This window comes from Rhinoraja longicauda, chromosome 3 (genome assembly GCF_053455715.1).
Source record: "Rhinoraja longicauda isolate Sanriku21f chromosome 3, sRhiLon1.1, whole genome shotgun sequence".
Lineage (NCBI taxonomy): Eukaryota > Metazoa > Chordata > Chondrichthyes > Rajiformes > Arhynchobatidae > Rhinoraja > Rhinoraja longicauda.
In genome coordinates, this window is record NC_135955.1 from 71184357 (window position 1) to 71208936 (window position 24580).

The following is a 24580-nucleotide window of genomic DNA, read 5'->3' on the forward strand; positions in this document are numbered from 1 at the left end:
GGGTTGAAGTTAATGGACTTGGATGATGTGATAGTTGTGATTTTCTGTGGCCTTGTCATGGGATACAATTAATATGCCCGCAGGAACTAATGATAATTTTATTTTACTATTGGATTAGCAACTGACCTTATCATTATTATTTTAATTGTGTATTTTTCTAGGTCATTCTGCCTGACTCTGGATACTGGGCACACCTCGGGGTGACTCACACTTGTGTGGGTGATGTGTTTCTGGGATCTGAAGTACACCCAATAAATTCTAGTCATCTACAACACTGCTTGTTCAGTGTTGCTGGGTAAAATTCAGTCACATTTCTCCAAAGCTTCCTTGCCATTCGTTATCTTCAGACCAACCACTTCCTCATTGCTGTTTGCTTGGCAACTACATGATTTAATGTGATACTCACACTTTCACTTCTAGTTCCTGAACTCTCTTGTACAATATTTAAAGAGTGACTGATCACCACTGAGGCTTCCACTGACTTCCATAGCTATTTAGAATCTGGAAAATCTTTACAGTGGGTGCATGCATTATGTTGCTGCTAGAGCTGTTGGAAGACCTGAAACTGGACCACTGGCCTTGTACTGACCAATATAGCCAAGGTCCCCATTCTGCAGAGATTTATATTCCTATTCTAAATCCATTGAAGACAGCACGTATGCTGGCTCAGATCTGTCGAGAGCCATAACAGAAATCTGACTACTTCAGTGCAGGTTTACATCTTAACCACCATGCCAGAAAATTGAAACTATACAACTTCCCAGCCTGAAGATCTTTCCAGGTGGCTGTGGTTGTTCTATGCCATACCATAGGGTAATGGCGCAAGAAACAGGCTCTTTGGCCCATCAAATTAATGAACCAGCAAGCACCTAGTTACATAAGTTTAGAGAGTTTAGAGAGATACAGTGTAGAAACAGACCCTTCAGCCCACCATCACGTACACGAGTTCAATGTTATTCCAATTTCGATTCCATCACTCCAGGGGCAATTTAAAGAAGCCATCTAATCTACAATGGAATGTAGAAGGAAACTGGAGCACCCGGAGAAAAACTATGTGGGTCACAGGGAGAACGTACAAACTCTACACAGATAGCACCCACAGTCAGGATTAAACCCGGGTCTCTGGCGCTGTGAGGCAGCAGCTCTACCACTGCGACACTGTGTCGTTCATTAGTTGTGTATTATTCTCCCATTAACTGTTCCCAAATTCAACCACTCACCTGCACATTTGTTGGGGGGACGGGGACGACGACGACTAGCATTTCATAGGTCCAGTTCTGTCTGTTTGGAGTTTGCGTGGTCTAATCAACAAAGTGACAGGAAGACCATGCAAACTCCAAACAGACAGAACTGGATGTCAAGATTAATGTATTGAACATAGAACAGTAGATCACAAGAATAGACCCTTAAGCCCACAATGTCCCTGCCGAAAGTGATGCCAAGTTATGCTAAGGTTCTTTGCTGGCAGGTGATCCATATCCCTCCATTCTTAAATGAACCTATCGTATTTGCCTTCACCGCTACCCCTGGCAGCATGTTCCAGGAACCCATCACTCTCTGTAAAAAATAAACTTGCCCTGCATGTTATGGTCTTTAGTGTTTGACATTTGCATGCTGGGAAAAAGGTTCTGACTGTGCCTCTATGCGTCTTATAATTTTATAGACATCTAACAGATCTCCCCTCAACATCCGACGTTCGAGAGAGAAAAGTCCAACTTCTCATAGGATTGAACCCACATCACTGGAAATATGAGGCAGCAAACCTAGTAGATAAACCTAGCACAGTTTTCTGCTCACTGCAACGTAACTGAGATCACTGATGCTCCCTACTCCAGGAGAAATGCTCTGTATTCAAATTTGTCTTTGGCGCTGAAAATGAAGCAGAGATACATGGATTTGACAGAATTGTTGCCTACTTCAAATTTCAGGCCATTGCAGTGGTTACGCTCAGTTCTTTTATGATTTAAATGCAAAATTGACGCTAAATGGGCTTAATGTTTGAAGAATGCCGAACCTTAGTAGTTGCATGAGATGATTTATAGTGTGATGTGCTACACTTTGGGAGTTCAAATGCAAAATGAAAGTACACAATAAATGGCAGGATCATCAGCAGCATGATGTGCAGAATGATTTGGGGGTGCATGTTCATAGTTGCCTGAAAAAGTATTGGGTGATAAAGATGGTGATTCGAATGCTTATGTTTATCCATAAGGGTATTGACGGATATCCGTCAGGGTATTAAAAGTTTAGAAGTCATGTGGTAGTTGAAAAAACCTTTAGTCAGGTTACATTTGGAGTATAGTGTGCAATTTTGGTTGTTGCATCACATGAAGGATTTGGAAGCTTTGAAGAGGATGCAGGTTTGCCAGGATGAGGCCTGTACACGGTGGACTTCATGCACAGCTCAGCCAACTGTTATCTGCAAAGGTTCTCTGACGACTGCCATCGTCGGCCTCATCACAGATGACGATGACAGGGAGTACAGAGAATTGACCCAGGACTTTGTGGACACGTGGCAACGGAACCGCCTCCAATTCAACGCGGGGAAAACCAGGGAGATGGTGGTGGACTTCTGCAGGTGCAGCCACGCCCCCTCGACACCGGTGAACATCCAAGGAATGGACATTGAGAGAGTGGACTCTTATAAGTACCTTGCTGTTTACCTGAACAATAAACTGGACTGGACTGATAATAGTAATGCACTCAATTTGAAAGGCCAGAGCAGACTGTACCTGCTGAGGAGACTCAGGTCCTTTGGAGTGCAGGGAGCACTCCTGAGGACCTTCGATACTGTGGTGGCATCAGCCATTTTCTATGGAGTGGTCTGCTGAAGCAGCAGCATCTCAATTGCTGACAGGAAGAGACTGGATAAACTGATCAAGAAGGCCAGCTCTGTCCTGGGATGCCCCCTCGACTCAGTGCAGGCGGTGGGAGAGAGGAGGATGATGGCAAAGCTATCATCACTGCTGGACGACTCCTTCTACCCCATGCAGGATACTGTCACTGCGCTGAGCAGCTCCTTCAGTGACAGACTTCTTCACCCCAAGTATGTGAAGGAGAGATATCGAAGGTCCTTCCTGTTGCCGTCAGGAGGCAAGGAGCAGTAATTTTGAACTGTTGGCCTTTTTTTTAAATTTCCATTTGCTTACACAAGAGAGGGAAACATAGAAACATCATGATCAAAGTAGGCAATGAAAACAAGAGTTTAAACATGCTGATCAATGTTTTTATTTTTCGCTATTTTCAGGATATGGGTAAATTCATTGCTTGTCCATAATTGTCCTTACTCATTGACCACCAGGTGGCGCCGCGATGGCAGCCTCGCCTACAGTCTGTCTGTCCTTTTCATCCTTTTTTTGTTATTTTTGGTTAGTTTTAAAAGTCGGTGTTAATGTTTTCTGGTTTGTTTTATGTGGGGGGTGGGGGAGAGGGTCGGGGGAAACTTTTTATCAATCTCTTACCTTGCCGGAGATGCGATTGTTTTCCGGATCGTATCTCCGGTCGCTCTGCGGCCTAACATCATGGAGCTGGAGGCCTTGCCCGGGACTGACTTTGAGCCCCCACGGGGCATGGACTTACCATCTGAGCATGCGATTCCTTGCCTGGACCGACGCTCCACCCGTGGCTTGCGGACTTGAACATCAAAGAGATCGCAGTCTTGGGTTGAGATTGAAGTTGGGAGCTCCAAGCTGCATGAAGTTCGATAAGCCATGACATGGGGTAGATCACCCGGCGCGGGGGAGCTGTGATACCCCCCGATGCAGGAGCTTGATCGCCCCGATGAGGAAGGCCCGCCACCCTGCTAAGGGAGTCAAGATTGTCCCGTCAACGGAAGGTTAGAGGCCCCCGACCGCTGGAGGACAAAGAAGGGAGAGATTGAACTATTTTTTCACCTTCCATCATAGTGAGGAATGTGGAGGAGTCACTGTTGTGGATGTCATGTTAAAATGTACTCGACCAAGTGGACCCGTTGGGTTCAAACCTCCCCTGCATTGGTGCAGCACCCTCTCCCCCCCCTCCCCCTCCCCCTCCCCCTCCCCCTCCCCCTCCCCCTCCCCCTCCCCCTCCCCCTCCCCCTCCCCCTCCCCCTCCCCCTCCCCCTCCCCCTCCCCCTCCCCCTCCCCCTCCCCCTCCCCCTCCCCCTCCCCCTCCCCCTCCCCCTCCCCCTCCCCCTCCCCTCCCCCTCCCCCTCCCCCTCCCCCTCCCCCTCCCCCTCCCCCCTCTCCCTCTCTCCCCTCCCCCCTCCCCCTCTCCCCCTCTCCCTCTCTCCCTTCCCCTTCTCCCCTCGCCCCCTCCCCCTCCCTCCCCTCCCCCTTCCCCTCCCCGCCCCACTTCATCCCACCCACCCCCCCCTTATCCTCCCTCCTCCCCCCCTCCCTCCCCCCATCCACCCCCCTCCCTCCCAAGGAGATAGATTTAAACTTTAAAATGTGAATAACTTAAAAAATATAACACCAATTTCAATGAAAATTCTTCCATTAGCACCAAAGGGACAATGGTGAGTAAGGTGGGCCTAAAATTCTTGTGCTATTGTGTACCATTTTGGCTATTGTTCAGGAACAAACAAACAACCAAGAGTTTTAGTATATAGATTTTGTGTATCCTGTTGTTTTATTGTTGGCAAATAAAGTATGATTGTGATTGTGGGAAATAATGATAGAGAGCCACCTTCTTGAACAATATAGTCCTTCTGTTAAAGGTGCTTGCATTATATTATTAGAGTCAGAATTGTACCACATGGAAATAGGCCCTTTAACCCACCATGTTCATGTTGATCAATCTGCCTATCTATATCAATCCTTTTACGTGCGTTAATTCTGTATCCTTCTTTGCCTTGCTCAGTCATGTACCTGTCCAGATGCATCTTAGATATTGTTACTATTCCTACCTCCTCTGGCAGCTTTTGGCCACTCATTCCAGCAACCAATATATTTTGTGTAAGAGACTTACCAGATTGCCATTAAATCCCTTCCTTCTCAGATTATGCCCTTAGGTTTTATGGAGACGTAGACTTGAGATGTTAGAATCTTGAGCAAAAAAAATTCTAGTGCACTTGGCGTTGCCTGAAGGAATAACTGCAGAATATTTTATGGATAGTACCTACCATAAGTAAGAATCAATGTTTAAGATGGTCTTTGGATTGCCGGTCAAGCAGGCCAATTTGTCCTGAATGGTCTTGAACCTCTTGAGTGGTGTGGATATGCATTTGTTTAGGTAACTAGAGACAATTCCTGTGGCTGGTAGGTATTGGGAAAGGATTTTGGATTGTCAGAAGGTAAATTACTTGCTGACACTAACTCTGTTCTTCTATTAAGGCCACAGTATTTACATGGCTAGTCCAGTTAAGTTCCTGGTTGCTGATGAGTTATAGCATGTTGATAATTAATGGTACATTTTTGGCTGTGTATGTGTGGTGGGGTGGGGGAAACTTTTCCTTTTTAGGTCTCTTCCTCACGGCGCAGGGCGCGGCTCGGCTGCGGGCCTTCCATCGCCCGGTGCGGCTCGGCCGCTGGACTTTACACCGCTGGTGCAGCTCGGCCGCAGGACCTAACATCGCCCGGTGCGGCTCGGCCGCGGGACTTAGCAGCGCACGGTACGGCAGCGGGACCTAACATCGCCCGGTGCGGCTCGGCCGCGGGACTTTACATCGCTGGTGCGGCTCGGCCACGGGACCTAACATCGCCCAGTGCGGCTCGGCCGCGGGACTTAGCAGCGCACGGTACGGCCGCGGGGCCTTCCATCGCCCGGCTCGGTCACGGGACTTTTCAGCACCCGGTGCGGCTCGGCCGCGGGGCCTTCCATCGCCCGGCTCGGCCGCGGGACGTTTCAGCACCCGGTGCGGCTCGGCCACGGGGACTTCCATCCCTTTGCGGGGACTGTGCGGGTCGGTCGGGGACGAGCTGTCTGTCCGTGGGCGTGGGGAAGAGAGTGGAAGTTTTGTTGCCTCCATCACAGTGACGGGGTGTTTGGAGTCACTGTGATGGATGTTTGTGTTGGGGTCATGTGTCTTGTGTTCTTTTTTTTTTTTTTTTTGTGTGACTGCAATGTAATTTCGTTCGGTACCTCGGTACCGAATGACAAATAAAGCTCTGTATTCTGTATTCTGTAAAGCCTTTGAATGTCAAGGTTGGCTGAGTAGACTTTCTTTTGTTGGAGATGGTGATTTTTAATGAATATTGCTTGCACATTCCTCAATTTTCTGGCAAGTTCAATTGGAACTGAATATGGTCCTGTCTTCAGCAAACATCTTTTCTTCTGATCATTGACAGAAGATGATTGGGCCTAAGGTTATTTCCTGCCCTGAGGAAACCCTGTTGAGATGATTGACTTCCAACAACCATGGCAGATCATCATTACTCTCCCAAAGGTATTTGCAGATGGGCAATAAATGCTGGCAATACCAGCAATGCTGTTATGCCAAAACATGAATAAATTACGTAGGAAGTTAATCAGGACAGTAATATTATTTTTTGCTCTGATTATTTAGAATTAGTAGCCATCAAGTGAACAACCAGTTGCACAGTACCAACAGATACTTTTTCCTCAGGATTGTTCTTTTAGCCCTATAAAATGTTTTAAAAATGTTTTAGTTCATCTTGCTGTTATTTTAATAATTACAGGAGTAGGAGTAGTCTTGAATTTAGACTTGCTCTTCATTATTATCATGGGTGATATACCATAGGTCTCAACTCCTCATTACCAGATTGCCAGAACTCTTGATCCTTAGATCTTTTTCATAAGTGTATCTACCCCCAATTTAAATACTTCCAGTGAGCTAGTATCCATAGCTATCTGGGGAAGAGAATTCCAGAGGTTCACAGCTATCTGCAAGAGTAATTTTTTTAATTTATTAATTACTTCAGTGTAAAATGTCAGCTTCTTATCTTGAAACAATGTCCCCTTGTTTAAAATCCTCTCACTCGTGAAAAATTTGTCAAGTTCCCTTAAGATCTCAAAAGCACTTGTTTCCCTCTCATCATAGTTCTTACGCCTGGTGGATCTCATTTGGATTGCATTCACTGCTGCAGAATCCTTTCTTAGATAAGGGGATCATAACTGTGCCCAGTAGTCCTGGCGAAATCTCACCAACACCCTCTACCATCAGAACAACTCTTCTGGTTAGAGCTCTGAAAATATTGATTTCTTTTGGTGGGACGCACATCTTGTTTTTTTTTGTAATGTGAAGTATTTGGTGAAATCATAACATTATTTGTTAATTTCAATGTTCTGCATTGATCATGAATATTGTACATCAGATCTGATAACCAGTCGCTCTCATACCTTTCTATAAAGTTTGTTATGATTCATATATGCTGGAAATGTACAAAACTCCAAATATGAGATGGATTTAACATTCCATGAGGTGAAAGAGATGTGTGTTTTTAAAGCATTTTGCAAAATTCTTCCCTTATGGAAATTTCACAACGAGTGTTGCATGTTTTCTTCTCTAATACCTCCACAATGCTGGTGTTCAGGAAAGAGAGCCTCATGCTTTATTTAAAAGGGAAAGGATTTGCTGTACAAATTCTGACAGCTGTGTTTTTGCTCTCAATGTTTAACACATTGAGAAAGTATGATGGAGCTGCCAGACCAACTATTGCTGAAGGAAAGCTTTGATATTTGCATTACATTGAATTTTAATCATGATGCATAAGTTTTATATAGAACCATAAATGTAAGTGTTTCTTTTTAACATACCTTGCTTCCAAGTATGCCCATTAAAGCGGTCGTCCACTTGCAGTGAAATTGAATGTATCTACCATTAGTTCAAGCCATAGTGTTATAATTTCAAAAACCTTTCCATTACAATGTTACGTTTATGGTTTTCTAGATTGAAACCATGAACATTTTGAGTGGCTGTGATAGGGTAAATAGTTAACAGCCGTTCCCACCCCACATTACTCAATGACTAGATTACATTACACAATGACTAGACATAATGGCTTAGATTTCAAATCATCAAAGGAATGATGAGAATACTTTATTTTTAAATGCACAATTTAGGATTTGGAACGTTTCAGCAGAAATAGATGGGTTTAAATCAGGAAAAACATAAATATTTTGAACAAAAGTAAATTAGCTTTGAGTTCCTGCAGAGAAGATAATACTCTGTCATGATTTTTTAATTGTGTGTTCTATGTTTTATGTTCTAAGCTGAACAAAGCAGCACAAAGAATGTGCAAAACATGGAAACATAGAAACATAGAAAATAAGTGCAGGAGGAGGCCATTTGGCCCTTTGAGCCAGCACCGCCATTCATTGTGATCATGGCTGATCATCCACAATCAGTAACCTGTGCCTGCCTTCTCCCCATATCCCTTGATTCCACTAGCCCTTAGAGCTCTATCTAACTCTCTTTTAAATTCATCCAGTGAATTGGCCTCCACTGCCTTCTGTGGCAGAGAATTCCACAAATTCACAACTCTCTGGATGAAAAAGTTTCTTCTCACCTCAGTTTTAAATGGTCTCCCCTTTATTCTTAGACTATGGCCCCTGGTTCTGGACTCCCCCAACATTGGGAACATTTTTCCTGCATCTAGCTTGTCCAGTCATAGAAACATAGAAAATAGGTGCAGGAGGAGGCCATTCGGCCCTTTGAGCCAGCACCGCCATTCATTGTGATCATGGTTGATCATCCACAATCAGTAACCTGTGCCCAACTTTTCCCCATATCCCTTGATTCCACTAGCCCCCAAAGCTCTATCTAACTCCCTCTTAAATTCATCCAGTGATTTTTATAATTTTATACGTCTCTATAAAATTCCCTCTCATCCTTCTAAACTCCAGTGAATACAAGCCTAGTCTTTCCAATCTTTCCTCATATGACAGTCCCTCCATCCCAGGGATTAACTTCATGAACCTACGCTGTACTGCCTCAATAGCAAGGACGTCCTTCCTCCAATTAGGAGACCAAAACTGCACACAATACTCCAGGGCCCTATACAACTGCAGAAGAACCTCTTTGCTCCTGTACTCAAATCCTCTTGTTATGAAGGCCAGCATGCCATTAGCTTTCGTCACTGCCTGCTGTACCTGCACGCTTACTTTCAGTGACTGGTGTACAAGGACACCAAGGTCTTGTTGCACTTCCCCTTTACCTAATCTGACACCATTGAGATAATAATCTGCCTTTTTGTTTTTGCCACCAAAGTGGATAACCTCACATTTATCAACATTGTACTGCATCTGCCATGCATCTGTCCATTCACTCTACCTGTCCAAGTTACCCTGCGACCTCCTAACATTCTCTTTGCAGTTCACACTGCCACCCAGCTTTGTGTCATCTGCAAACTTGCTAGTGTTACTTCTAATTCCATTATCCAAATCATTAATATATATTGTAAATAGTTGCGGCCCCAGCACCGAGCCTTGTGGCACTCCACTCGCCACTGCCTGCCATTCTGAAAATGACCCGTTTATTCCTTCTCTTTGCTTCCTGTCTGCCAACCAATTCTCTATCCATGTCAATATCCTACCCCCAATACCATGTGCTCTAATTTTGTTCACCAACCTCTCGTGTGGGACCTTATCAAAGGCTTTCTGAAAGTCTAGATACACTACATCCACTGGCTCTCCTTCATCCACTTTATTTGTCGCATCCTCAAAAAATTCCAGAAGATTAGTCAAGCAGGATTTCCCCTTCATAAATCCATGCTGACTTGGACCAATCCTTTTACTGCTATCCAGATGCGCCATTATTACCTCTTTAATAATTGTCTCCAGCATCTTTCCCACCACCGATGTCAGGCTATCTGGTCTATAATTCCCCGTTTTCTCTCTCTCGCTCCTTACTTGAAAAGTGGGATAACGTTAGCTACCCTCCAATCCACAGGAACTGACCCTGAATCTATTGAACATTGGAAAATGATCACCAATGCGTCTATGATTTCTAGAGCCACCTCCTTGAATACCCTGGGATGCAGACCATCAGGCCCTGGGGATTTATCAGCCTTCAGTCCCATCAATCTACCAAATACTATTTCTTGGCTAATGCAAATTTCTTTCAGTTCCTCTGTCTCCCCGGACCTCTGTCTTCTAGTACAACTGGAAGATTGTGTCTTCCTCAGTGAAGACAGATCTGAAGTACCTGTTCAACTCTTCCGCCATTTCCTTGTTACCCATAATAATTTCACCCGTTTCTGCCTTCAGGGGACCCACATTTGTCTTTACTAATCTTTTTCTTTTAACATACCTAAAGAAGCTTTTACTGTCCTTCTTTATATTCTTGGCCAACTTCGCTTCGTACTTCATCTTTTCAGCCCGTATTGCCCTTTTTGCTACCTTCTGTTGTCCTTTGAAAGTTGCCCAATCCTCTGGCTTCCCGCTACTCTTTGCTATCTCATACATCTTTTCTTTTAGTTTTATTCCATCTCCAACTTCCCTTGTCAGCCATGGTTGCCTCTTACTCACCTTAGAATCTTTCTTCCTTTTGGAATGAAATGATCCTGCATCTTCTGGATTATGCCCAGAAATTCCTGCCATTGCTGTTCCACTGTCATTCTTGCTCGGATCCCTTTCCATTCGACCTTGGCCAGCTCCTCCCTCATGCCTTCATAGTCCCCTTTGTTCAACTGCAACACTGACATTCCTGGTTTAACCTTCTCCCTCTCAAATTGCAGATTAAAACTAATCATATTATGGTCATTACCTCCAAGCAGTTCCTTTACCTTGAGTTCCCTTATTAAATCTGGTTCATTGGACAACACTAAATCCAGAATTGTCTTCTCTCTGGTAGGCTCCAGTACAAACTGCTTTAAGAATCCATCTCGGAGGCACTCTACAAACTCCCTTTCTTGGGGTCCAGAACCAACCTGATTTTCCCAGTGAATCGCAAAACTAGTAGTCTCATTCAGTTGTTCAATTTGGTTTTGCATTTAGCATTAAACTTTAATTTAAGCTTGCGATGTTAATCCATAGTAAAATGGGTTTTGCCAATTAAATGTTCAAACAGTTAATTATGTGATAACCTGTAATGGGTGATAATTATTGTGAGGTGAGGTTGAGTCAGTACTTAGGGACCTGAGGTTAAGTAAATAGATTTTGCTGGCACGTTCAGTGCACTATCGGGAATTTGATGCAGAGGGGAAAAGAGGTGATACTTTGTGTCTCCATTACTTTCATTAGTTTCTCGTGCTCAGAATAAGTCTGGGTGTTTTGGCTTTTTCTGCAAGGTGAATAGAATGGAAGGACAATTATGGTCGTGCTGGTGTTTGGAAGAATGTGAAGTGTCTTATTGAAACATATCACATTTTGAGATGGCTGAACAGGTTGGTGGCTCTCTAGGATATCCTTGAACTAGGAAATATAATTTAGAGTTGCCTATTTAAGATGGAGGTGAAGAGGAAATTCTTCTCTTAGAGGGGTGCAGAACTTAGGAATGTTTGACCAAAGGTTGTGGTGGTTGACTGCGTTCAAGAATAAGATAGATTTTTGGACTGTCCTCGAATCTGGAGGTATGCATTTTAAAGTTTTGTACCTCTTGCATGATGGGAATGGGGAGAAGAAGGAGACTGGTTCTTGATAATGCTGGTGGCCTTGTTGAGGCATTGTGAAGTGTAGATGGAGTCAATGGAAGGTCGGCTTGTTTAGGTAATGGACTAGGCTACGTCCACAATTCTGCATTTATTTGTGATGTTGGATGGAGCTGTTCTCAAACCATGCTTTGATGCATTCTGATGAAATGGTTTCTACGGTGCGTCTGTAGTTGTTGGTGAGGATTGTTGGGGGCATGCTGAACTTCCTAAGCCTTCCAAGGAAGTAGAGGCGTTGGTGTGCTTTCTTGGCAATTGCTTCAATGCGGCTGGTCCAGGCCAAATGGCTGGTGATATTTTTTCATAAGAACTTGAAGTTGTCAACCTTTTCTACTTAGGTATCATCAATGTATAGCCTGGTGTATACTGTTTCGCTTCCTGAAGTTGATCACAATCTCCTTTGTCTTGCTGACATAGAGTCATAGAGTGATACAGTGTGGAAACAGCCCCTTCAACCCAACTTGCCCATATCCCAGCTACATTAGTCCCACCTGCCCGCATTTGGTCTCTATCCCTCCAAACCTGTCCTATCCATATACTTGTCTAGCTTTCTTAAAGTCCCAGCCTCAACTACCTCCTCTGGCAGCTTATTGCATACACCCACCACCCTTTGTGTGAAAAAGTTACTCCTCAGATTCCTATTAAATCATTTTCCCTTCACCTTAAACCTATGTCCTCAGGTCCTCGATTCACCTACTCTGGGCAAGATACTCTGTGCTTCTACCCGATCTATTCCTCTCGACATTGACAGAGAGGTTGTTGTCTTGGCACCAAGTTACAAGGTTCTCAATCTCCTTCCTGTGCTCCGTCTTGTCATTATTTGATATTTGTCACACTTCGGTGATGCGTCTGTGAATTTGTAAATTGAGTTGAATTGATATTTGGCTGTACAGTCATGAGTGTATAAGGAGTATAGAAGGGGCTGAGGATGCATCATTGCAGGGCACCAGTGTTGAAGATTATCGCAGAGGATGTTTTATCACTTATCCTCACTGATTGTGGTCTGTTGTTCAGGAAATCAAAGATTCAGTTGCAGAGGGGAGTGCTGACTTCAAATTCTATGAGTTTGGAGTGAGCTTGGATGGGGTAAAGGAATTGAAAGCAGGACTGTTGTCTATGAATAGGAGTCTGATATAGATGCCCTCCTTATCCAGGTGCTCCAGGGATGAGTGCAGGGAGATGGCATCAGCCATGAACCTGTTGTGGAGATACGTGAGCTGCAGTGGATCAAGGTTGCTTGGTGGGCTGGATTTCATGTGATTAATAATTAGCCTCTAAGCATTTGATGGTTGTGGATGTCAAGCCACTAGACAGTGGTCATTAAGATATGAGATCTTGCTTTTTTTTGGCACTGGGATGATGGTGATCTTCTTGAAGCAGGTGGGTACCTCAGAATGGAGTAAGGAGAGATGAAAGATGTCTGTGAATACTCCCGCTAGTCGGTCTGCACAGTTCCTAAGGATGAGGCCAGGGACTTCAACCGGGCCAGTGCTTTCTGTGGGTTCACCCTCAGAAAAGCCGATCTAACTTCTGCAGTAGTGACCCTTGGAAAAAGCTCACCAGGATCCTGCTAATGGTAATGTTGTTGTTATTGGACAGACTATGACTTGAGAAATAATGGGAACTCATTACAAAATATACTGCAATGATCATGGATTGAATCTTCATTTAAATTAGATACATTAAATTGACAAAGGGAGTCTTGAAAATAGATTTCTGGCATGTATTTAAAGTATGTATACTTTGTTGATTAACCAGAGAATGAGATATTTAGAATCAGTGATGTGCAATGACATAGGATAATTTATTAATTTCATAAATGTGAAAGAGTGATCATAATTTAACTTGAGGCAGAAAACTGCAGCAGAAATGAGAATCTTGTTCTCAATCAATAATTAGAAGATCGGTTTTATAGTGAACAATGCATTTACTAAAGGAGGGTTAAGCACTAAATGCAGGAAATTGTTACAGGATCTATTTTATATAATGGTACGAGCCCCATGGGATAATTTAGAAATATCCGTATCTTCCAGAGATGGTGCCTGACATGCCGAGTTACTCCAGCATTTTGCGTTTTTTTTGTAATCCAGCAAGTGCAGTTCCTTGTGTCTATCATTCAGAGCATGGTGTCTATCACAATGTTATACACCACTTGATTTTATATTATCTAATTCATAATCTTTTTTCCCCTCAAGAATGATCATTATGCATTAGTCCTAGTCAGTCCAATGTTAATGAGGTTCTAACGTTGATTTCCAGGACTTGATACAGCATCCACTTAACTGGGGGTGTCAGAATTAACAGCCACTTGTCATTGATATTTGCTGGAATTGATTGAATTAGGAAAGCTTTTGAGAAAGGTTCACTATTGTAATTGCTGGAAAAGTTTAAATGAGCAAGAATAAAATATGTAACAAGAATAGAATTTACTGTCATTATAGGATTTAAGTAACATCATGATTGCCAAAAAGTGTTTTAGCTGATTGAAATTAGCTTAATTATTTGTGTGAGGAATCTAGTTGTTTACCTAGCATCTTTCAAGATCTACCTGGAGTTATCTTTTCATGAGAATTGACCCCTTTGAATAAAAGTTTGAACTTAAGCTCTGGAGTGGTAAGCCAACATTGGACCAACATTAAGTTTCACTGCATAAAATGTAATGTATTCCATTTGGAGCAAAGAGAAACTTCATGGTTTAGCTTCAGATTTCTTAATTGAAGGTGTGTAAGGAACAAGCACGTAATTTTCAATGAGTAAAAGAATTAGAGAGAAGAAGATTGGAAAACCAATTAAAGGTAGCTGAAAAGCAATTAAGAACATCAAGAGAAAATTGGAAGAGTAAATTGGAAAAGAAAATTGCTAATGACTGAAGAGAATGCCAAGTTGTTTTGATAACTGGAGTATTTGCAGTTTGAGTATTTAGTTTGATATCAAGAATTGAAACACAAAATTGCTTGTGAAAAAAAGAGATGAATGTAACTAAAGGTCTGAATGATTTTCAGACAATTATACATTTTCAAATGTTCAACAAACATTAAGGACATCCTTAAATTGCAAGCTCAGAAATCCCTGTGCATTGGCTTCAATTAAATGTTAAGAGGTCTACAATGGATTTCAGGAATAAAGGTTGAAGCCCATTAAACTGATTGGGGAAAAATATAATTAGTGACATATTGCTTGAAAATAAAGAATATGCTGCTTTCTGTTATTACCAAAAACACAAAGGACGGTAAATTTATAAAAAGGACGTTTACGGTGAATCTATATCATTCTGATTATTTGCAGTCCTTTGTTAACAGGTTCTAATTTAATTAAATGAAGTAAATTTAATTAAATAATGTAACTTTTGAATGCTGTCGGAGTCAATGTGAACAAGTGTTGTTCTCAGTCACCCTTGGCAAGAAAATGGAAAGGCAGCCATATTTTTCATTCATGCAATGTCCATTGTATATTGCAACTGTGAATAAATCAGATTCTGATGTTCCCCAAATAGCCTGGCCATATCCATTGTTTGAACACATGGAATTTGGTTGCATTGCAAGTTGCTCTGAATGTTGATTTTCTTCTGAACCATCAATTGATCCATGTTCAAGTGATTGATTAACGTCTTTCTTTTATAGTAGGCAACATCATATCAAAAAAGCGTTAAACATTTAGGCCTAAATGTATATATTCCCTTGCTGAGAATGACGGATCTACCTACTCCCACCCTCTTCTCATGTCATGGATTGCATTCAATACAACAAGTGATGGATTTCTGGATAGCTGAGGAATCAAGGGGTAAGGGGATGGGACAGAAAACATACTGTTGAGATCAGCCAATTTCTTCTTGTTCACTGGTGGAATGGTGGCTTAATGGTCTGTTACTGTTCCTATTTCTTATACACGTATTTCAATTAATTAAACATTAATTAAGAGTAGCCCACAAATTGCTTGGACACCCAACTACTGACTTCCCCACTCACCTTCTGGACCAGACATTTTCATGTCCATAACAATTTTTTCCATGCACCACAAGAAGCGCGAGATGAATTATATGATGCACTCTGCAACACAACTAAGATCTTTTGCACAGTGTATCTCCTTTCACAGATTGTTTCATGAAGAGTGGGAAGATGTGGATGTTTTTTAAAATTTGATTGGACAAAGTTGGGCGGCACAGTAAAGTTGCTGCCTTACAGCGTTTGCAAAGGCAGAGACCCGAGTTCAATCCAGACTACGGGTGTTGACTGTTCGCAGTTTGTACGTTCTCCCCGTGACTTCGTGGGTTTTCTCCGAGATCTTCGGTATTCTCCCACACTCCAAAGATGTACAAGTGTAAATTGTCCCGTGTGTATGTAGGCTTGTGTTAATGTGCGGGGATCGCTGAACGGCCTGTTTCCCCTCTAAACTAAAACTAAAGTTAATGTAAAAAAAACACGGTTAAGACTTGATGAAGAGAAGAATATACAAAAAGCAAAAGGGCAACAAAAATGAATTTTACGTTATATAATCTCCAACAGTAGAAACGTAAACGTGGATATCCAAGGTTGTCTTTATTAATTTTCAATGTTAAAGATAGACCGGCAATAATTATTACTTTGATTTAAAAAAGTGTATTTTGCAGGACAGAAACACAATTAAATGGAAATTATATGATTTTTATTGAGTCTTAACCGTGTCTGAATCATTTATTCAATAATTCATAAGATATTTGATTCCAAAATAATCCAGTTAGTTTCATGTTAATCCTAACTGTATATAAAGCGGAAAAGTATCACGTTTATTGGATTTTCGTTAGTCTTGATAAGTAATCTCCTCTAATACAAACTAGTAAATATTACTGCAATCACAGGTGCATTTCCAATGAAATTCCATCCTTGTCCGACAATTTGTTACCTCAATAATTAAAATAAAGTATTATTAGATTTCATCAAACTAGGTGAAAGCATTTTCTCAGATGCATATTTTGTTTCATTGATGGTAAATGTCGAACCCTCCTCATGATATCCTCGTATAAATCTCTGACGAGGCTTTTATATTTTCCATTTTGAACGTTCAGAACAAAAGCTTTGGCAGTTTTGCCAACGTATTCGAGCAAGGTTTAGTTTATTCTGATCTAGTTGAATAGTGCAACATGCTTTGAGGAATTAAATCATGGCCTTTCACTATGACATGTCCTATAATTCATGTCTTTCTCTTTCTTTACTGGAGTGTCAGAGGTCCCAATTAAGATTCCTCTCTCCTTAAATTTATTCCTGTATGTCCTGCTAATCTATTGCTTCCCCCCGAAAAAATCTTTGTCTGCTTTAAATGTTTAACTTTTTTTAAACACAATTGAAATAATGGAAGGATATACCTGGCTTCATTTTGCTTCTGTTTCTTCTGCCCATTGTCTTTATGATTGCGTCCATTTCCCTTCCTCTCTTTCTCTTTCACCTGCCAATAGTCAATAGTCAATAGTCGTTTATTTGTTACATACACATAAATGTGTAGTAAAATGAAACATTACCCGCAGTTGAACAATAAGACCAATAAGATTAATCAATAAAAATGCAATAACACATACAATCACAACTAACACCAAACAAAAAGAAACATCCATCACAGTGAGTCTCCTCCAGTCCCTCCTCACTGTGATGGAAGGCCAGAATGTCTTTTTCTCTTCCCTGCCGTCTTGTCCCGCGGTCAGGCTGTTGGAGTTGCCACGTCGGGGCTCCCGATATTGAAGCCCCCGCTGGGCGGTGAAAAAAAATCCCGCAGCCTATTTCAGGCCGCGCCGGTCGGTGAAAGGTCCGCAGCGGGCCGACCCAAGCCCCGCGATTCGGGGCGGGTGAACACGTTGCCTCTGCCGCTGCCGGAGCTCCCGATGTCGGCCCCCATCCAGGGGCCTGCGGGCTTCCGACGTCCACGCGGCCCGCGCCGGAGCCTCCGGAGCCGAGTCGCAGCCGTTCCCGCAGCATTCGCAGGCAGCCAGTGCCGCAGGTGGTGAGTCCGGACCGCGGGCTCTGCGAACCAGAGACCCAGGTGGTCCCAGGTGCATGGCCAGTGGTAGGCCGCAGCGGGAACGGAGACACGACACAGAAACAAAGGTCGCGTCTCCGTTCTGGAGAGAGAATGTTACAGTTACAGTTCCCGTTCCCCCCCCCCCCAAAACATAACATACAACACTACATCATATTAAAACTACAATTCAGAGTCACAAATTAGAGTTTTGTTGCATCAGCTTTGACATGTCAATGAAACCGAGATGAGGATTCGGACAACCTCCACGTTATGACAGTTCGGGTAATGGAAATTTGCTTTTGAAGAACTCACAAATCATGACCCATACATTTAAATTTATGTGGGGAAAAGAAAGGAATAAACACGTTTTATTCATCTTGTGTTTGCGGATGCAGGGGCAGATGATGCAGGTTTGTGTTACTCAAAATCCTGATCCGGACCATTTTCTAGGAATGTAACCCACTTCACTGCCCTGCTGCTCCTCTTCACACGGGTTGCTTGTATTTAGTTACAAAATTATTTGTTGATTTTTTGTTTGGAACTATACCTTACTGTTCTTTTGCACATGACCATGGCATGAACTTGAAAAGTGTGGTTACTTGAAACAATGCCCTCTGTCACAATCTCACATACAAAGTCAAATTTGTTTAAGTTATATAAAAAAAAACTTTTTTTGTTTCTGTAATACTTCATAATATGTACCATTTTCACCCACTGCATCCTTCAATTAAAGCTCGGGTGTTTCTTTAGTATAAGAAGATAACTGCAGATGCTGGTACAATTCGAAGGTATTTATTCACAAAATGCTGGAGTAACAGCAGGTCAGGCAGCATCTCGGGAGAGAAGGAATGGGTGACGTTTCGGGTCGAGACCCTTCTTCAGACTGTTGTCAGGGGGGCGGGACAAAGGAAGGATATAGGTGGAGACAGGAAGATAGAGGGAGATCTGGGAAGGAGGAGGGGACGGGAGGGACAGAGGAACTATCTAAAGTTGGAGAAGTCGATGTTCATACCACTGGGCTGCAAACTGCCCAGGCGAAATATGAGGTGCTATTCCTCCAATTTCCGGTGGGCCTCACTATGGCACTGGAGGAGGCCCATGACAGAAAGTTTCTTTAGTAACTGTGCTTCACAAAGTATTTGATCTGAATAAAGATTATTTTCACTGATTGGATCAGAGCCCATGCACCTGGCTGAATTTTAAAACAGCATGCTAGATATTGTAGGTCAGACAGCATTTGTGGAGAGACTCCAGAAATATAATTAGTTTGTAACTATAATGGGTTATACACTTGTTTTAAAGCTGCTTTTCTATCAGCATTTTAGTTCGGAATTCAATATATCTGGTATATGGTTATCATGTATCCGGGATGTATTGGGCAAAGATCATCATGCCAAGGGTTTATCATACTGTCAATGGCTTAGATGGGTGGAGTTTGTCAGGTGTGTTCAGGAATGTTTTCTCAGGCAATTTATTGAAAGCCCTACAAGGGAGAGGGCTCATCTCAGGGAATTGGACTGGGCAAGTGACTGAAATGTCAGTGGGTGAGACTGTTGGGACTTGCAACCACAGTTCTATTTGGTTTAAAATAGGACAGGGCTGGTCCACAAGTTAAAGTTCTAAGTTGGGGTAAGTGCATCTTTGAGGGCAAAAGATGATTGAAATTGGCTGAAAAAGTGGGATCCTTTCAAAAGCGTAATAGTGAGAGTTCAAGGTATGCATATTCCTGTTAGAGTGAAGGATGAGGCAGGCAGGAGCAAGGGACCGTGGATGATGAGAGAAATTGAGGCTCTGGTCAGGAAAAAGGAGGTGGCAAGGGATTGATATAAACAGCTGAGATCAGGTGTATCCCACGAAGATTATAGGGGATTGAGGAGCATACTTAAACAAGAAATCAGGAAGGCAAAAAAGTGGCATGAGACCGCTGGTGGATAGGATCAAGGAGAATCCAAAGCGAAGAAGGGTTAGCATGGAAAGAATAGAACCCTCAGAAACAATCGTGGTCATCTATATGTGGGGTCCACAGAAAATGGGCAAGGTCTCTTACTGCAAGAAAGACATGGCAAATTGGGAAAGAAGATCTCTTGAACACGGTCTATATTACAGTTTAGGAGGTGCTGGACGTCCCTGGACAGACAAAGGTAGATAAATTTCCTAGGCTTGATCATATCTATCCAAGGACACTGCGTGAAGCTAAGGAAGAAATTGCAGGTGTCCTGGCTGAGATATATGAATTATCGTTAGACACGGATGAGGTACCGACAGACTGGGTGTGCTTCTATTTAAGAAGGGCTGCAGAGAAAAACCTTGGAACTGTAGATCAGTAAGCTTAAAGGGATGGCACAGTGGTAGAGTTGCTGCCTTACAGTGCCAGAGACAGTTCGATCCTGACCATGGGCGCTGTCTATATGGAGTTTGTACATTCTCGCTGTGGGCGCATGGGTTTTCTCTGGGTGCCCCGATTTCCTCCCACGCCCTAAAGGTGCACAGGTTTGTAGGGTTTGGCTTCTGGCATCTGCAAATTGGCTTCTGTAAATTGTAAATTGTCCCAAGTGTGTAGGTTAGTGTTAGTGTACAGGGTGAATGCTGGTCGGCAGAGACTCGATGGGCCAAAGGGCATGTTTCCACACTGTATCTCTAAAGCCTAGAGTAAAGTAAATTCTAAAGTAAATCTGCACTGGGAAAGTTACTAGAGTGGATTCTCAGGGATAAAATGTATTTGGAAAGACATGGATAATTCGTGATCGTCAACATGGGATATCATGTCTCACAAAATTGATTATTTTGAAAAAGTAACCAAGAAGATTGATGAGAACAGGGCAGTAGATATAGTCTACTTGGACTTCAGCAAGGCCTTTGTTAAGGTTTCACATGGTAGGCTGCTCTGGAAGGTTAGATTGCATGGGATCAAGGGAGAGCTATCTTCCTGGATACAGAATTATCTTCATGGTAGGAAGTAGAGGATGGGAGTGGAAGGTTATTTCTCAGATTGAAGGTCTGTGATTAATGGCAGTAATCAGATGCTGGGTCCACTGCTTGCTGTTTGTAATCCATATCAACAATTTGGCTGAGAATGCGCAAGGCATGTTTGGTAGGTTAGCAGATGACACTAAAAGGGGGTATCACAGGCAGTGAAAATAATTATCAAGAATTATGGTAGGATCAGACGGGTGCTATCTGCAGCGTTTTAGCATTCTCCTTGTGACCACATGGGTTTTCTCCGGGTGCATTGGCTTCCCCCCCCCCCCTCCCCCCCCCCCCCCCCCCCCCATTCAAAGATATGCAGGTTTGTCAGTTAATTGGCTTCTGTTAATTGCCCCTAGAGTGTAAGATGCAAAAGTGGAATAACATAGAACTAGTGTACCGATGATCGTTGGCTGGCGTGGACACGGTGGGTCGAAGGGCTGTATATCTAAAATATTTGCTCACTTTAAATTGTCGACAGTGTGCAGGTGAGTGGTGGGTTCAAGGAAAGGTTGATGGGAATTTGGGGAAAATAAGATGGGAATCATATAAATGGGTGGTTGATGGTCGACACGGACTTTTTGGGCCGAAGAGCCTGGTTGCAGAGTGTATGACCCCGTGACACAGGTGTCAGAGATTATGGGGAGAAGGCAGGACAATGGGATTAGGAGGGAGAGATAGATCAGCCATGATTGAATAGCAGAGTCGACTAGATGGGCCAAATGGCCTAATTGTACTCCTATCCCTTATGACCTTATAAGTATGAAGTATTGCATTTTGGGAAGTCAAAGTTGTGCAAGACCTTTACAATAAACGGTCAGGACCTGGGTGGTTTTCAAGAACAGAGGGACCTAGGAATACAAGCACATAATTCCCTGAAAGTGGCATTGGGTGGTGAAGAAGGCTTTTGGCATGCTAGCCAAGCTGGCCATCAGTCCAGGAATTGATTATAGAAGTAGAAACAAGGAACTTCAGATGGTGGTTCACAAAAAAAATAATAGAAATTGGAATGGTATGTTACAGTTGTGCAAGACACTGGTGAGGTCCCACTTGGAATATTATGTTCAGTTTTGGTCACCATGCCACAGGAAAATGCCATTAAACTGGAAAGAGTGCTGAGAAGATTTACGAGAATGTTCATAAGGTAATTTATGAATTAGACCATTTGGCCCATCAAGTCTACTTTGCCATTCAATTATGGCTGATCTTTCTCCCTCCTAACCCCATTCTCCTGCCTTCTCCCCATAACCTCTGACATCTGTACTAATCAAGAATAAATCTATCTCTGTCTTAAAAATATCTACTGACGGCCTCCACAGCCTTCTGTGGCAAAGAATTTCATAGATTCACCACATTCTTCACTGAAGAAATTCCTCCTCATCTACCTAAAATAACATCCTTTAATTCTGAGGCTACGACCTCTCAGGGGAAACTTTTTTTCAATCTCTTACCTTGCCAGAGATGCAATTGTTTGCCGGATCGTATCGCTGGCCGCTCTGCGGCCTAACATCACGGAGCTGGAGGTCTTGCCTGGGACTGACCTTGAGTCCCCGCGGGGGCGTGGACTTATCATCTGAGCCTGTGATCCCATGCCTGGGATCGATGCTCCAATGCAGCCTGCGGACTTTAACATCAGGAGCTCGCAGTCTCGGGTTGAGACCGGTCGGGAGCTCCAAAAGCTGCACGAGGTTCGACTGGTCCCGACCCGGGGTAGAACGCCGGCGCGGGGGAGCTGAGATCCCCCCGATGAAGGAGCTTGATCGCCCCGACGAGGAAGACTCGCCGCCGCCTACGGGATTAAGATCATCCCGTCATAGATTCACCACATTCTTCACTGAAGAAATTCGCCCCCGACCGCTGGAAGACAAAGAAGGGAGAGATTGAACATATTCTTTATAAACATAGTGAAGAGCAATAATATGCCTTATTTTTCTTGTCTTATGAAGCACTAAGGATTTAATCTATAAATCAATAATTCTGTTGTCTTCTGGCCAATAACAGAAAATATTCTTGAGGCACTTGATTGGTTAACTCCCTATCAAATGTCAATGATTTTTTTGAGGACTGGATAGCACACAACAAAAAGCTTTCCATTGTACCTTGGTATACATGCCAATAAACTAACTGGGGGTAACATTATGCTGGTTAGGTAGTTCTTCAATCAGGCTTGGAGCTCCATCATTCATAAGCATATCAAAATTACTAATATTTTTATTCAAATATGGACCATGATTCAAAAAGCAAAAGACTGCAGATGCTGGAAATTCAAAATGTAAACAATACATGCTTTGAGTTCTCAGCAGGACAGGCAGCATCTGTGAAGTAGCAATTATAGTTCTGGTTGTTGGCCTTTCATTAAATCATCCCTCTTGTGCTTGCCTAATCCAGGAATGACTCGATTGTAAAATTTTAATTCTTATTTACAAAGGTTCCCATGACCTTGCTTCCCGCCACCTTTGTAAATTTCCATATGCCTTTGCAATGTCTGCACTCGGACCTATTCTGCATTCTCAGTATTAATTGCTCCATTGTTAGCAGCTATGCCTTCAGCATTATAGTCTTCCACAATCATCTCCTTATGTCTCTACATTTCTGCCTCCCAATGATGATGCTTGAAACTTGTTTTTTTGCTTGTTGTAGTAGCATTCTGTGTAGCTTTGTGCAAAATTCTATTTGATAACATGTCTGTAATTTGGCTTAGATCATTTTACAACATTAAGCATGCTGTAAAGATAGAAATTGATGCTTTGCATCTCCCGTACATGCAAGAGTTTAAGCATCCATGACTTCATTAATGTTCCCATCCTACAATTTACACAATCTGTGATTATCAGCACTATTGATTAACATTTTTTGCTTTAATTCTTATAATACCCCTTTCCAATCCTGGCCAATGATTGTGGCCCTCCAGCTAGGTATATGAATAATAACATTTGTATATTTGACTGTGACTTGCCTACGAGTTGTAATGTTATATATTCAAGCTGAGTTTCGTTCCTCACACCTTATCATTGACTATTATAGGAATAGAGATATTGTTTATTCAAGAAGATTTCCATTATTTACTGCTATTTTATTAAGTCTGCTCATCCATGTCATTCAGAAACTATCATTGCGCTAATAAGAAAAAAATTGCAAAGTGAAATTCTTCCTCTGAGACTGACTATTGGGTGTATAAATATTAGATCAAATACAAGTTTGTGTTCAGGTTTGTAATTAACATAGTTGCCTGTGCAAAATATACCCATGGTTTAAGTCTGCCTGATTTGATATGCGTCCATTCCCTCCAAGTTCAAATGAGCACCCAAGGGGTTTGGTGGAGGAAGGTTGTAAAATGTTCAGAAAAATTAAGGAGGTCATTATAGTTCACTGCATAGTTTTCTATCAGGCCCAATGGGAATCATATGCAACTCAAGGAATATACTCCAGCACTTCTAGCTTCAAGCACTGTTTAGTAAATTGGGCCAGGTCGTGATCAACAAATCCTCCTATTTGTCCCCAGCACAATTCCCATTGCTGCATTAAATACCAAGATGGTTCCCCCTGAGCTAGAGGCCGAGCTGCTGAAGCTGAGACTGTAAATAAATATAAATTGGATATTAAGCAATCACACATTTATTTGAAAACAGTGAACTGACATTAATTAAAATAAAAACGCTTACCTTTCTTGCCCAGGTTGGAGGAATTTTATGCAACCCTTCAGTACATTGCTACTGAGGATCCCCCCAGGCTCAGTAATGAATCCAACTAAGAGCAATAATCAGATGCAAAAACATTTCTCATAACATGGGGGAACGCTGTTAGCTGGTTGTTCCCATTGCAGCTAGCTGTAGCAGAGGGTCACTGTGGGTAAATGATATCTTAGTGTTCTATAGCTCTGAATAGCATTGTTTAAGCTCTTCATCTTCTTTGTTTTTTTGTGTGCGCTTAAACCACTATGGAATGAAATTTACCAAACTAAACAGGAAAGAAAACAATGAGAGAATGGGTGAGGGTGAAAAAGAGACATTTATTTTTAAAAAAGAATGGGAGCTGCTAATATTATTTGAAGGTTAGGCAATGATAATGAAGTGATGATTAAAAAATTGAGAGATTTTTGA

General features: G+C 42.5%; 1 protein-coding gene across 2 annotated transcripts in view; it reads left to right on the plus strand.

Annotated features, from left to right (window-relative positions):
- The window catches only part of fbxl17 (F-box and leucine-rich repeat protein 17), a 522739-nt gene that overhangs the window by 128782 nt on the left and 369377 nt on the right, over positions 1-24580 (plus strand). The window lies entirely within an intron of this gene.